Source organism: Coregonus clupeaformis, chromosome 19 (genome assembly GCF_020615455.1).
Source record: "Coregonus clupeaformis isolate EN_2021a chromosome 19, ASM2061545v1, whole genome shotgun sequence".
Lineage (NCBI taxonomy): Eukaryota > Metazoa > Chordata > Actinopteri > Salmoniformes > Salmonidae > Coregonus > Coregonus clupeaformis.
Window position 1 is genome coordinate 20512946 of NC_059210.1, and position 16070 is coordinate 20529015.

At 45.5% G+C, this 16070-nt stretch overlaps 1 long non-coding RNA gene across 1 annotated transcript in view; it reads right to left on the minus strand.

Moving 5' to 3' along the window:
- Positions 1-10950, minus strand: part of LOC121532014 — a 162774-nt gene extending 151824 nt beyond the window's left edge. The window contains exon 1 of the long non-coding RNA XR_006657078.1: positions 10581-10950. This is a non-coding gene — a long non-coding RNA (uncharacterized LOC121532014). The remainder of the gene's footprint in view (positions 1-10580) is intronic.
- Between the last annotated feature and the right edge of the window lie 5120 nt (positions 10951-16070).

The following is a 16070-nucleotide window of genomic DNA, read 5'->3' on the forward strand; positions in this document are numbered from 1 at the left end:
TTCCCACACAAGCTGAGCACTTGTTAGCTGCTTTTCCTTCACTCTGCCGTCCGACTCATCCCAAACCATCTCAATTGGGTTGAGGTCGGGGGATTGAGTAGGACAGGTCATCTGATGCAGCACTCCATCACTCTCCTTCTTGGTAAAATAGTCCTTACAGAACCTGGAGGAGTGTTGGGTCATTGTCCTGTTGAAAAACAAATGATAGTCCCACTAAGCCCAAACCAGATGGGATGGCGTATCGCTGTAGAATGCTGTGGTAGCCATACTGGTTAAGTGTGCCTTCAATTCTAAATAAATCACAGACAGTGTCACCAGCAAAGCACCTTCACACCATAACACCTCCTCCTCCGTACTTTACAGTGGGAAATACACATGCAGAGATCATCCGTTCACCCACACTGCGTCTCACAAAGACACTCCAATTTGTACTCCAGACCAAAGGACAACTTTCCACCGGTCTAATGTCCATTGCTCATGTTTCTTGGCCCAAGCAGATCTCTTCTTATTATTGGTGTCCTTTAGTAGTGGTTTCTTTGCAGCAATTTGACCATGAAGGCCTGATTCACGCAGTCTCCTCTGAACATTTGATGTTGAGATATGTCTGTTACTTGAACTCTGTGAAGCATTTATTTGGGCTGCAATTTCTGAGGCTGGTAACTATAATGAACTTATCCTCTGCAGCAGAGGTATCTCTGGGTCTTCCATTCCAGTGGTGGGCCTCATGACAGCCAGTTTCATCATAGCGCTTGATGGTTTTTGCGACTGCACTTGAAGAAACTTTCAAAGTTCTTGACATTTTCCGTATTGACTGACCTTCATGTCTTAAAGTAATGACGGACTGTTGTTTCTCTTTGCTTATTTGAGCTGTTCTTGCCATAATATGGACTTGGTCTTTTACCAAATAGGGCTATCTTCTGTATATTCTCCCCCTACCTTGTCACAACACAACTGATTGGTTCAAACGCATTAAGAAGGAAAGAAATTCCACAAATTAACTTTTAAGAAAGCTGTTGGAAAAAGCATTCCTGGTGTAGCTGGTTGAGAGAATGCCAAGAGTGTGCAAAGCTGTCATCAAGGCAAAGGGTGGCTATTTGAAGAATCTCTAATATATTTTGATTCGTTTAACACTTTTACTACATACTACATTATTCCATGTGTTATTTCATAGTTTTGATGTCTTCCCTATTATTCTACAATGTAGAAAATAGTAAAAATAAAGAAAAACCCTTGAATGAGTAGTTGTGTCCAAACTATCAAGAAGCTGATTAAACAGCATGATCATTACACAGATGCACCTTGTGCTGGGGACAATAAAAGGCAACTCTAAAATGTGCAGTTTTGTCACACGACACAATGCCACAGATGTCTCAAGTTGAGGGCGCGTGCAATTGGCATGCTGATGCAGGAATGTCGAGCAGAGCTGTTGCCAGTTAATGTAATGTAATGTTCATTATTCTACCACAAGCCGCCTCTAACGTTGTTTTAGGGTATTTGACAGTGCGTCCAACCAGCCTCACAACCGCAGACAACGTGTAACCACGCCAGCCCAGGACATCCACATCCGGCTTCTTCACCTGCGGGATTGTCTGAGCCCTCCACATCCATGGCTGCGCCCCTGCCCAGTCATGTGAAATCCATAGATTAGGGCCTAATTTATTTATTTATATTGACTGATTTCCTTATATGACATTTTTAAATCGTTGAAAGTGTTGCATTTATATTTGTGTTCAGTATATTTTACAGCCACTGTAATAAACTATAGTCTAATCATATTTAACTTAGTTTCCTTGGAAATAACTGCCACGTGATTCTCCGCCCACGAATAGGCAGCCTACTCTATTTCAATGAGACCACATATATAGATAGATGGGTTAGCTGACAACGTCACGAAAACGACGTGCGCACGTCAATGGGGCATAAGTCAGTGTGTTGTTGTGATTCTGGATGGCCAGATTGCTAGCAAGAATGACAAGAAACTGCCATGTGGGGAATCGTAAGTGGCTCGTTTCACCTTGTTCTTGATACCATGTCTTATTTTTAGGTGTTTTGACTGCTTTCATGTCAATGCGAATATGGCAAAAATTTTAGAAAAGCTACAAAAAAAGCACACAAAAACTGTAGAATAGCTAAATTGCTTGCCAAATCATGGCAGCTTTATCCCAAAGGGGAACGGCACCTCCTTACCTTCAGGTTCTGATCAGACCCTACAACCAAATGAGGGCACTACGTTCATCCACCTCTGGCCTGCTAGCCCCCCTAACTCTACGGAAGCACAGTTCCCGCTCTGCCCAGTCAAAGCTATTCGCTGCTCTGGCACCCCAATGGTGGAACAAGCTCCCCCACGCCGCCAAGACAGCGGCGTCACTGACTACCTTCCGGAGACACTTGAAACCCTACCTCTAAGGAATACCTGGAATAGTATAACAGTAATCCTGCTAGCTTTCTAATGCTTTAAATTGTAATGACTAAACTCCCATTGTAAAGGGAATAACACCCTGTTGAAACTGGAGTAAACGGTGAACAAGGATATTGATATGATTAGAAAGACGCACCTGTTTCAGTAACGCTCAAATGGGTGTGCAGTCCACCAAGGGAATTCATTTCAGAGAACCTTGAGTTTTTTACTAATAGCAGAACTTTTATGGTTTGTGCATGAATTCATTATTACCTTGCTCTCTTACTGAAGTTGGCAACGTATGTTCAAAAAGGGAAAAATAGCCTATGAAAACCCACACTCTTAGTAGGGTAATTAAAGACTCAATTTCCATGGCTGAACTGCACACCCCTAGCTAGACATTTACATTTATATTTACATTTTAGTCATTTAGCAGACGCTCTTATCCAGAGCGACTTACAGTTAGTGAGCGCATACATTATTTTATTTTTCATACTGGCCCCCCGTGGGAATTGAACCCACAACCCTGGCGTTGCAAACGCCATGCTCTACCAACTGAGCTACATCCCTGCCGGCCATTCCCTCCCCTACCCTGGACGACGCAGGGCCAATTATGCGCCGCCCTACGGGTCTCCCGGTCGCGGCCGGCTACGACAGAACCTGGATACGGTCTTATATTCCTATAGTGGGACGTGCGCACTCTGTCCTCCAGAGAGCCCAGGTTGGAGACTGTGTCTCTTCACCCCCACACACCCCCTCAGTGTGTCTCTTCCCCTTCCAAAACCTTCAGCTCATCAGCTCCTGATTTGTTTCAGCTGCGTGGGAAGATTGGCCATAGAGGGTGGAGTTCCCGACCATACCAGCAGATGGAGCCATAGCTGCTCTGGGTTTGCAGCCACCTCAGGGGATGTAACGTCCCTCCAGGACACAGCCTCTCGTGACATCACATCCCCCTCCTCGGGACCACGTCCTCGTCGGGGTAAAGGCGCGAAGAAGGCATCACGCCGGAGGGGCGTCCGCATTGCCGTGGTGCTTGCCAGACTGCTCTCTCTTCAACTCCTCCAACTCTAGGACCAGGGACTCAGCCTCCTGTTGTCTCTCCTTGAGTTTCTTACTGAGCGCATCAGCCTTGGTTTTAGCAGAGTTTAGCTTCTGTTGAGCAGCTTTCAGTTCCTTCTCTCTCTCTACCTCCGCATTCTTCATCTTGTTCTCCAACACCTGGTACTTCTCCTCTCGCCTTCTTCTGGACCTCCTTACTACTGCGCGAGAGGGTCTCCTCACACTCCTCGATGGTCCTGCGCAGCCTCTCCAGCTCCTCCTGTTGCTTAGGGAAGGAGCTCTGTTGGAGATTTAGCCTGGAGGATATCTAACTCTTCTGTCTTCATGTCTAACTGTTGCTTTAACAAAACGATACCTCTCAGCGGTCCCCTTCAGACCAGACAGTTCTTTGTCCAGATTCTGTAGCTCCCGTCTCTGTGTCGGTCTGGGCACCTGCCATCCCTATCAGAGCCCGGGCGGGAGTGAGTAATCGGAGGATTGCACAGGAGCCTTCCCAGGATGAGTCTTGCCTCTCCATTTCCGAGGTACATCGGGTTATCCTCTCCTGAGACTCTCTCCAGAGTGGGTAAAAGGCTGGGCAATCTCGTCCAATTAGACAGGGACGAGGGGAATCAACCACCCCCGCCGTCGTGTGTATGGTTCCCCGTGTGCTGGTCATTGTAAGTTCAGTAATGGGGTATTCTCTGGTGTCCCCATGGACACAGGAAACTGGGAGGACTTTCCCGGGGGTCAGACACGTTGGGCCCACCAAATCCTTACGCACCAGGGTGGCCCGGCTACCAGAATCCAGTAAGGCCTCCACATCATGGTGATTCACAGTTCCGGGCAGGCGGGGTCGATCTGGGCCGCCATCTCGACTCCCAAGAGCGAGGCAAAGCGGTGTGTGGGTGCTGAGCTGGAGGACTCCGCAGTGGGCATAGGTTCGTCGGCTGGTTTCCCACACTGCCAGGAGATATGTCCCACTCTCCCCACACCGGTAACACTGTCGAGTTTCCCCCTCCTGGTGTACTCTTCTTGACCCGCCTGGTTTCTGGCTCCCCTGGAGCCGGGATAAGTCCTGACGTGGCTGGGTTCGGACCTTGGGGTCCTTTGGGCCGGGTTCTTCCCATTTGGGGTGGGGCCGCGACTCCTGGGGTCTTTTCGGGAAGCATTCAGCATCTCCGCTGTGGCCTGGTACTTTTCCACAGCTTCCACGGTCAGATCAGCCGTGGTCAAGGCCTGTTGACTGATGAACCGTTTTTACCTCATAAGGCAGGGCGCGTAGGCTAACGATCCACCACAACGGCCTCCACCACCGCCGCTGCTGTATTCCTCTGCGGATCCAGCCATTTCCTTGCGTCGGACAAGTTCATGCATCTGCGCCGAGGAGGTTGGTCTGGTTGGAAGGTCCAGCTGTGAAAGCGCTGGGCCATACCAAACTTTGTGAGTCCATATCTGCTGAGGATCTCCCAGACTTCAGGGCATCATAGTCAGTAACCTGGTCAGGGCCCAGGTCCCGAACAGCATTCAGCGATTCCCCGGTTAGGAAAGGGGGCTAACAGACCAACCCACTGTTGCTTGGGCCAGGCTTCCCTAGTGGCCGTGGCCTCAAATGCATGCAGGTATGCCTCAATGTCATCGGTAGCTCCCATCTTAGATATAAAGTCACTTGCCTTTATTGGGCGGGTATTTTGGACCACCCTCTGTCTCTACGCAACTGCAATTCCTCTGCCTTCAGAAGGTTGGCTTTCTTTTGCTCCTCCAAGAGAGCCACGTTTGCTGCAGATCTGGGCTTGCTGGCCAGCAACAAGGGCTTTCCAATATGTCCTCCATTTCAGTCGTAGGGGAGCCTACGGCCAACTTGGAAAACTGGGTGATCAAACCTTCGGTATCCTCCTCTGACATGCACTATTAACGCTTGCGTGCCCGTATTCTCCACCATCTGTGACGTCACGAGGGCTACACAGCTTTCCAGCGGGATTGCTCAAGTAGTGCAAGGAGACAAGGTTCAAACAAAACAAGGATTTTATTATAGGTCTTGGGAAATTAACGAAAATATAACAAAAATTCTGTTCTCTTGTGGCTCTTTAAGGGTTAACAGTTCAGGGATGTCTCTTCCACATCCAAAATCATAATTCTCACTCGCTCAGATAACTTTTCCCCAGCCTTACTGTAGTCCACGTTGCAGCTAGTAGCCAACCCAGCAAAAAGTCCTTCCAAATGTCTCTCACGTATTTCCCACAGGTGCATATATCCAAAGGTGAGTATTTCCCAAAGGTAAGTATCTCCAAATCCTTATATTCCTCATGGAAGTGGACGTGCAGCACTCTTGTCCTCCAGAGAGCCCAGGTTGGAGACTGTGTCTCTTCACCCCCCACACACCCCCTCAGTGTGTCTCTTCCCTTCCAAAACCTTCAGCTCATCAGCTCCTGATTTGTTTCAGCTGCGTGGGAAGATTGGCCATAGAGGGGTGGAGTTCCCGACCATACCAGCAGATGGAGCCATAGCTGTCTGGGTTTGCAGCCACCTCAGGGGGATGTAACGTCCCTCCAGGACACAGCCTCTCGTGACATCACAATACGAACCAGGATCTCTAGTGGCACAGCTAGCACTGCGATGCAGTGCCTTCCACCACTGCGCCACTCGGGAGGCCCTAGAACTACACTGAACCATACACTGAATGTACAAAACATTAGGAACACATTCCTAATATTGAGTTGCACCCCCTTTTGCACTCAGAACAGCTTCAACTGGGGGCATGGACTCTACAAGGAGTCGAAAGCGTTCCACAGGGATGCTGGCCCATGTTGACTCCAATGCTTCCCACAGTTGTGGATGTCCTTTGGGTGGTGGACCATTCTTGAGTGTGGAAAATGCAGCAGCGTTGCAGTTCTTGGCCAATAGCTTCGACCCCCAGATCATCAGGCTGCTGAAAAGCCACCACTAGTCAGCTACCTACTCCCCCTGTCCCCTCCTAACCCCCCACCCAAATGACATTTTACCCTGCCCCTACCCCAATGGACATTTAGCATGCTGAATAGCCACCACTAGTCAGCTGCCTACTCCAATCCCCCCCGGTCTTATTTCCCTTTGTCCTGCATTGTTGGAGCTTGGACCTGTACCCTGTAATTACAGTGAGTTCCAAAAGTATTGGGACATTGACATTGTGTGTTGTTTGGGATTTGAAATGATACAATGACTATGAGGTTAAAGTGCAGACTGTCAGCTTTAATTGGAGGGTATTTTACTCCATATCGGGTGAACCATTTAGAAATTACAGCACTTTTTAGGGGACCAAAGGTTTTGGGACAAATTCACTTGTGTGTATTAAAGCAGTCAAAAGTTTAGTATTTGGTTTCATATTCCTAGCACGCAATGATTACATCAAGCTTGTGACTCTACAAACTTGTTGGATGCATTTGCTGTTTGTTTTGGTTGTGTTTCACATTATTTTGTGCCCAATAGAAATGAATGGTAAATAATGTATTGTGTCATTTTGGAGTCACTTTTATTGTAAATAAGAATAGAATGTTTCTAAACACTACATTAATGTGGATGCTACAATGATTACGGATAGTCCTGAATGAATTGTGAATAATGATGAGTAAGAACTTCACAGACGCACAAATATCATACCCCAAGACATGCTAACCTCTCACTATTACAATAACAGGGGAGATTCGCATTTTGGGGGGGATATGATACTTGTCCCCCCTAGAATGGGTGGACTATGTACAAAAAGTGCTGTAATTTCTAAACGGTTCACCAGATATGGATGAAAATCAAATCAAATTGTATTTTATTAGTCACATACACATGTTTAGCAAATGTTATTGCGTGTATAGCAAAATGCTTGTGTTTCTAGCTCCAACAGTGCAGTAATATCTAACAAATTACCCTCAAATTAAAGCTGACAGTCTTCACTTTAACCTCATAGTTATTGTATAATTTCAAATATAAAGTGCTGGAGTACAGAGCCAAAAACAACAAAAAATGTGTCACTGTTGTCCCAATACTTTTGGAGCTCACTGTACATCTGTAACCCTGTACATGAGACTATTAAACGCTCTACTCTAATCTAATCATGCCACAATGTTTGAGTTTAGACAATGGATTAACTGAATAATACTTGGTTCAGTAAACAGCCAACTGGTTTGATAAACCAAGAAACCAAGTTTAAATTCAAGATAAAGAACATCATCTACGGTCTGCAATTGGCCCCTTCAGTTTCCTGTTAGCCTGCTGCAGTAGGTTATATTGTGTGGTGTTTCCCAGGCAGGCTAAAGCTGGGTCACACCTGTTCCCCTGCTAGCTCCTCCGGCCGGCTGAGGGGAAGGGAAGTGGTCAAAGGCCAGGGTGTCACATGACATTTCCTTTACAAGTCTGCTTGTGCTTGGCTGCCCCCCCTCCCAATCCTCCCCAAAATGAATAAGAGGTGAGTGTCTCTCTGAAACACAACCAAATAAAGACTCTCAGGTCAGGTCAAGTTCTGTGTCATCTCTCTGGCAAACTACCACACACATGCTATGCAGGGCTGGGAATTGCCAGGGACCTCATGATACGATATTATCACAGTACTTAGGTGCCAATTCTATGTATTGTGATTCAATACTGTGATTTTATTGCTATTCCATGGTCCAAACATATTGCTCACCATTTGTCTGCTGCAGAGGGACAAGAGAGAGTCATGAGAAAACGACTTTTAAACAGTCATGGAAATAAAAGTGCTGAAAACGAAATTGGCTCCCTATTTTAAAAGAAGATGGGGAACGAGCTATGAAGGAAAAATACTGGAATTTTGGTGCAGGTACAGCCAACTAGTGCGAAAATAATATTGCGATATTGTCATTACGATATATCATAAAAAATTATATTCCAATATGTAACTGTAATGATTTTATCCTCCACCACTAATGCCATGCTGAATTTGATTGATTTGAAAAAATGCGTACAACAGAGGTTTTTAGATACCTCTGGGGAACAGTGTAAGTGTAAACCAACCATCCACCATATAAAATGTTTATGATATGCAAAGTGAAAGGGAAAGAGCAAACAGAATGCCCACGTCCAAGGTGACGTCTGAGGAGTATTCCAAGCAATTCACCTTTCAAAAAAACATTTCAGTGACCCATTCAGTCAAAGACTGTCAGTGAGGCTTCTGAATTTCATTTTGACTGAAAATATAATGAATTGGGACTAGTCAGTTTTGACCTGGCTTGCCATGGAACAACCGTCTATTGTTTACACTAAAGGATTTTAGGTACTGTATGTTTTACAAGCTGGGAATCAATCCAAGTTGTCAAAGGCAAGGGCGGAAAGGGTTTTTGGCACATACTTGTGGGCTGGTATCGTCAACCTTAATTTGAAATCTCCCATCTCACTGTACCACCTAGCATTCACTGTAACAAGTGAAGAAGTAACAAAGTTAACCGCCTGCTATTGTGGACAGTATCAACTCATGAATGGTATCATAACAATGCTGAGGCACTTGTGTAAACAAAAACGGACACCTATAATCATCCACCAGACAAAGGAGGGAATTTGACACAAGTCACCTACACCATCTCTGGATCAGAAGATGATCCCCCTCAGTAACAGAGAAAGTATCTTAATTTCGGTAGGGCATTTAGTTCTCAGTACTCCAGTATAGCTTAAACCCGTCTAAATGACTATCGCCCCGAAGCACTCACATCTGTAGCCATGACATGCTTTGAAAGGTTGGTCATGGCTCACATCAACACCATCATCCTAGACACCATGGACCCATTCCAATTTCGCATACTGCCACAACAGATCCACAGATGACACAATCTCTATTCCACACACCTGGACAAGAGGAACACCTATGTGAGAATGCTGTTCATTGACTACAGCTCAGCGTTCAACACCATAGTGCCCTCCAAGCTCATCACTAAGCTACAGACCCTGGGACTGAACACCTCCCTCTGCAACTGGATCCTGGACTTCCTGATGGGCCTTTCCCAGGTGGTGAGGGAAGGCAGCAACACATCGACCACTCTGACCATCAACACGGGAGCCCCTCAGGGGTGCGTGCTTAGTCCCCTCCTGTACTCCCTGTTCACCCACGACTGCGTGGCAGCGCACAACTCCAACACCATCACTAAGTTTAATAAGACGACACGATGGTGGCAGGCCTGATCAGCAACGAACGATGAGACATCCTATAGGGAGGAAGTCAGAGACCTGGCAGTGTCGTGTCAGGACAACAACCTCTCCCTCAACGTCAGCAAGACAAAGGAGCGGATCGTGGACTACAGAAAACGGAGGGCCGAGCACGCCCCCCCATTCACATCAACGGGGATGTAGTGGAGTGGATCGAGAGCTTCAAGTTCCTCTGTGTCCACATCACTAAGGATTTATCATGGTCCACAAACACCAACACAGTCGTGAAAAGTGCACGACAACGCCTCTCCCCCCTCAGGAGGCTGAAAATATTTGGCATGGACCCTCAGATCCTCTTGGTATGGCAACTGCTTGGCATCCGACCTACCACAAGGCGCTACAGTTATATGTACATATCTACCTCAATTACCTCGTACCCCTGCCCATCTACTCGACACTGGTACCCAGTGTACATAGCCATGTTATTGTTACTCATTGTGTATTTATTATTACATTACTTTTTTATTATCAAAACAACTGGGAACTCGGAAATCGCCGACTTCCGACTTCAGGGCGTTCGAAACAACTGGGACCTCAGGGAAAAAAACGAGTTCCGACTGGCAAAAATCGATTTGAATCGTAATCCAACTCGGAATTCCAACTCAGGAACTCGGGCCTCTTTCTAGAGCTCCGACTTTCCGACCTGAAGATCACTGACATAATGATTTACGTTCCCAGTTGTTTTAAACGCGGCATTAGTCTACAATTGTTGTTTACGACGCATGTGTGACTCCTTGTCCATACGTCATGGGTAACAGTCCAGACGAGTTTCAAACAGCCATTTAAACAAAGTTGTCAGCAAAATATTTTTTGACAACTGCTATATTGATGCACTACTTATGATAATTGAAGTGCCTCATTCTTGTACATGCTCTACAGAGTCCCATAGTGACCCAACTGTGCCAACGTTACAAAGTCACCATGCAATGAATGACCAGGTAATGTTTTACCCCTTAATTACCTGCAGTAGCACGGACGAGTCAACGTTTCCCGTTGGTAGGCTGGCGACTACTTGGTGATATGTCTTTATCCAAGGAGCAACTAAGTAAAATATGTTTTATGAAAAATGTAAGAAGATCCTGTTCCAAAAAGACATGGCATATATTTTCGTCCCTGTCCACACAGGAACTTTACAGCAGAGACGATACTTTTGGTCGTTTCTATTCGGAAAGCATTTCAAGTTTATACCGTTAGGTCCTTTATCTTCTATCACGCTTCTTCAAATTCTTGACAATCATAATCCGCTCGTATGTTGCTGTCGTGTGCGGGGATAAAAATAACAAAAACCATCCTTCGGTATTTCAACAGTTCTGTCAGTGCTTCTGCGTAGACTAATATTTCACTCGTCTGCTTGCTACTATTCTGCTAGCAGCACTAACGATGACCTCAGTAATCTATGGTAATGTCAAAACCTTCAAAATAAAAGCCTACATTTCAAAACATCGTAAGGGGGAAAACTCATTCAAAAGATAAAAACATGTCGATTTTTATTATGCTTATAAGCAAATGCAATAAGGAATTTATGGTAATTGTTTTTACATATGTTTTAAAAACATTATTTTAAGGCCACTATTCAAAAATACAATGTTCAGACTAGTATGTTGTCAATTTTGGGCTTATAGTGAAAAAACTATTCTTCGTGCCGATGTAAAAGTTGGGTGGGGAGTACTCAGTAGGGTTTGTAGAATCTATATATGGTGTCATTTCATGGGGCACTGAATAATACGGAGTGTTGCTGGCCTTTTACTACACCTTTTTATCTTCTTATTCAACTGTTACCATGCACCTGCTAAAAAGATAGCTCAGATGTGCGAGTGCCTTTTGAATTTTGAACTACACCTTGCCTAAAAATCTGACTGTTACCATGGTTACACCATGAATATAATTCTGAAAGAGGTCGCTGTAAAAAAGACCCAATAGTCTCTACAAGGCAGAATGTTGAATAAAATGATATGTACACTTATTTTACCGGTTGTACATGTTGTCGGTCCTTTTGGCAGTAGGATGTGGAGATAGGGTATCCACAGGAAAGCGTTGTTTACTGACTTTTTGCGGCGCCGGTCTGTCACTTGTATTTTCAACCTGTTGATGCATTGCACATGATGGACAATATGTAAACAATAGCCAAACGTAACCAAATGTAGTCGACCGAAGCATGTTTTCTCGTAATCAGCTGGAAGTGTTTGCCGGTCGGTTAGGCTCCACTATATTTTGCAAGTGTTTGTCATGTGCAAATTGCATCAGTATTGAAACTAAAAACTGGAAATACAAACGATAGACCAGCATACTGAAGGCTGGGTTGATAACACTACTCTGTGGATATTTTGTCTCACATTCCTACCTGCAAAAGGACCAACCACATGGACAACTGGTAAAGTATCATTTTATTCAGCATTCTGGCTTGTAGAGGTCGTGAGAGGAAACGTTCCTGATCCAAACGCTCATTTCTGCCTCGACGTAGAATTCTATGCAGTTCAACGTCGGGTCTTCAGGCTAACGACAACCATTCCATAGGCCACAACGCAAATCACTGTATATGAAATACATATAGGCTTATAGTGAAAACACTATTCTTTGTGCTGATGTAAAAGTGGGGTTGGGAGTACTCAGTAGGGTCTGTAGAATGTATATATGGTGTCATTTCATGGGCACTGAATAATAGTGTTGCTGGCCTTTTACTATACCCATTCCATAGGCCAAAAGATGCAAATCACTGTACCTTGTAGAATCACCTTTGGCAGCGATTACAGCTGTGAGTCTTTCTAGGTTAAGTCTCTAATAGCTTTCCACACCTGGATTGTGCAACATTTACCCTTTAGTCTTTTCAAAATTCTTCAAGCTCTGTCAAATTTGTTGTTGATCATTGCTAGACAACCATTTTCAGGTCTTGCCATAGATGTTCAAGGAGACTTAAATCAAAACTGTAACTTGGCCACTCAGGATCATTCACTGTCTTCTTGGTAAGCAACTCCAGTGTAGATTTGGCCTTGTGTTTTAGGTTATTGTGCTGCTAAAAGGTGAATTAATCTCCCAGTGTCTGGTGGAAAGCAGACTGAACCAGGTTTTCCTCTAGGATTTTGCCTGTGCTTAGCTCCATTCCTTATTTTTTTATCCTGAAAAATTACCCAGTCCTTAAAGATTACAAGCATACCCATAACATGATGCAGCCACTACTATGCTTCCTTATTTTCACGCTGTCAATTAGGTTAGCAATGTGGAGTATCTACAATGTTGTTGATACATACTCAGTTTTATCCTATCACAGCCATTACACTCTGTAACTGTTTTAAAGTCACTAATAGCCTCATTCCTGAGCAGCCAAATCCCTGAGCAGTTTCCTTCCTCTCCGGCAACTGAGTTAGGAAGGACGCCTGTATCTTTGTAGTGAATGGGTGTATTGATACACCATCCAAAGTGTAATTAATAACTTCACTATGCTCAAAGGGATATTCAGTGTCTACTTTTTTTTATATTTACCCATCGACCAATAGGTGCTCTTCTTTTTCAAGGCATTGGAAAACCTCCCTGGTCTTTGTGGTTGAATCTGTGTTTGAAATTCACGGCTCTACTAAGGGACATTACAGATACTTGTATGTGTGGGTTACAGAGATGAGGTAGTCTTTCAAAATTCATGTTAAACACTATTGTTGCACACAGAGTGAGTTCATGCAACTTTTTTAAACTCCTGAACTTATTTAGGCTTGCCATAGCAAAGGGGTTTACTAATTATTGACTCAAGACAGTTCAGCTTTTAATTTTTAATTAATCTGTAAAAATGTTGAAAAACACAATTCCACTTTGACATTATGGGGTATTGTGTGTAGGCCAGTGACAAAAAGCTCAATTGAATTAATTTTAAATTCAGGCTGTAACACAACAGAATGTGGAAAATGTCAAGGGGTGTGAATACTTTAAGAAGGCAATATATACACTACCGGTCAAAAGTTTTAAAACACCTACTCATTCAAGCGTTTTTCTTTATTTTTTAAACTATTTTCTACATTGTACAATAATAGTGAAGACATCAAAACTATGAAATAACACATATGGAATCATGTAGTAACCAAAAAAGTGTTAAACAAATCAAAATATATTTTATATTTGAGATTCTTCAAATAGCCACTCTTTGCCTTGATGACAGCTTTGCACACTCTTGGCATTCTCTCAACCAACTTCATGAGGTAGTCACCTGGAATGCATTTCAATTAACAGGTGTGCCTTCATTGTCAGGTGTCAGTGTGCAGTGGTAGGACGGAGTCAGGCGCAGGACACAGAACTGAGTAATAGACAAACTTTACTTGAAAAACAACAAATCTAATTTCCACGCAGGGAAATACATCAGCTCACAGCAGTATAAACACCAAACAAAGAACAATCACGCACAAAACCATGAGGGAAGCAGAGGGTTAAATAGGGAAATAATCATAATGTGTTGGGAACCAGGTGTGTACAATCAAGACAAAAACAACATAGAAAACAGAACGTAGATCTGTGGCAGCTAGAAGACCGGTGACGACGACCGCCGATAGCCGCCCGCACAAGGAGAGGCACCAACTTCGGCGGAAGTTGTGACGATCAGACACTATATCCTCAGGCACCCCGTAGTGCCAGAAGACGTGGGTAAACAGAGCCTCCGCAGTCTGTAGGGCCGTAGGGAGACCGAGCAAAGGAAGGAGACAGCAGGACTTAGAAAACCAATCCACAACGACCAAGATCGTGGTGTTACCTTGTGACGGAGGAAGATCTGTCACGAAGTCCACCGATAGGTGTGACCACGGCCATGGTGGAGCGGTTAGGGGTTGTAAATTCCCTCTGGGAAGGTGTCTAGGTGCCTTGCACTGGGCGCACACCGAGCAGGAGGAAACATAAACCCTCACGTCCTTAGCTAAAGTGGGTCACCAGTACTTCCCACTAAGAGAGTGCACTGTCCGACCGATGCCAGGATGACCAGAGGAGGGTGACGTGTGGGCCCAACAGATCAATCGATCGCGGACATCAAATGGAACGTACAGACGCCCAAACGGACACTGGGTGGGAGTGGGCTCCGTACGTAACGCCCGCTTACATTTACATTTACGTCATTTAGCAGACGCTCTTATCCAGAGCAACTTACAAATTGGTGCATTCGCCTTATGATAGCCAGTGGGACAACCACTTTACAATTTTTTTTAAATATATATATTTTGTGGGGGTGGGGGTAGAAGGATTACTTTTATACTATCCCAGGTATTCCTTAAAGAGGTAGGGTTTCAAGTGTCCGGAAGGTGGTCAGTGACTCTGCTGTCCTGGCGTCGTGAGGGAGCTTGTTCCACCATTGGGGTGCCAGAGCAGCGAACAGTTTTGACTAGGCTGAGCGGGTACTGTGCTTCCGCAGAGGTAGGGGGACCAGCAGGCCAGAGGTGGAAGAACGCAATGTCCTCGTTTGGGTGTAGGGACTGATCAGAGCCTGAAGGTAAGGAGGTGCCGTTCCCCTCACAGCTCCGTAGGCAAGCACCATGGTCTTGTAGCAGATGCAAGCTTCAACTGGAAGCCAGTGGAGTGTGTGGAGGAGCGGGGTGACGTGAGAGAACTTTGGAAGGTTGAACACCAGACGGGCTGCATCATTCTGGATGAGTTGTAGGGGTTTAATGGCACAGACAGGGAGCCCAGCCAACAGCGAGTTGCAGTAATCCAGACGGGAGATGACAAGTGCCTGGATTAGGACCTGTGCTGCTTCCTGTGTAAGGTAGGGTCGTACTCTGCGAATGTTGTAGAGCATGAACCTACAGGATCGGGTCACCGCTTTGATGTTAGCAGAGAACGACAGGGTGTTGTCCAGGGTCACGCCAAGGTTCTTTGCACTCTGGGAGGAGGACACAATGGAGTTGTCAACCTTGATGGCGAGATCATGGAGCGGGCAGTCCTTCCCCGGGAGGAAAAGCAGCTCCGTCTTGCCAAGGTTCAGCTTGAGGTGGTGATCCGACATCCACACTGATATGTCTGCCAGACATGCAGAGATGCGATTCGCCACCTGGTTATCAGAAGGGGGAAAGGAGAAGATTAATTGTGTGTCGTCTGCGTAGCGCTTGATGTCCGTGTCAACCTCCCATACCACCGGTGCCACCAGGCAAGAAGCCGGAAGTATGGGAGTGGGATCCGTGGACCGCTCCTCTGTGTCATACATCCGGGACAGAGCGTCTGCCTTAGCGTTCTGGGAACCTGGTCTGTAGGATAGGGTGAAAACAAAACGGGTGAAAGACATGGCCCACCTTGCCTGGCAAGGGTTCAGTCTCCTCGCCGCCCGGATGTACTCCACACTGCGGTGGTCAGTCCAAATGAGGAAAGGGTGTTTAGCCCCCTCAAGTCAATGTCTCCACGCCTTCAGAGCTTTGACAACAGCTAACAGCTCCTGGTCCCCCACATCATAATTTTGCTCCGCCGGGCTGAGCTTCTTCAAAAAGAAAGCACAGGG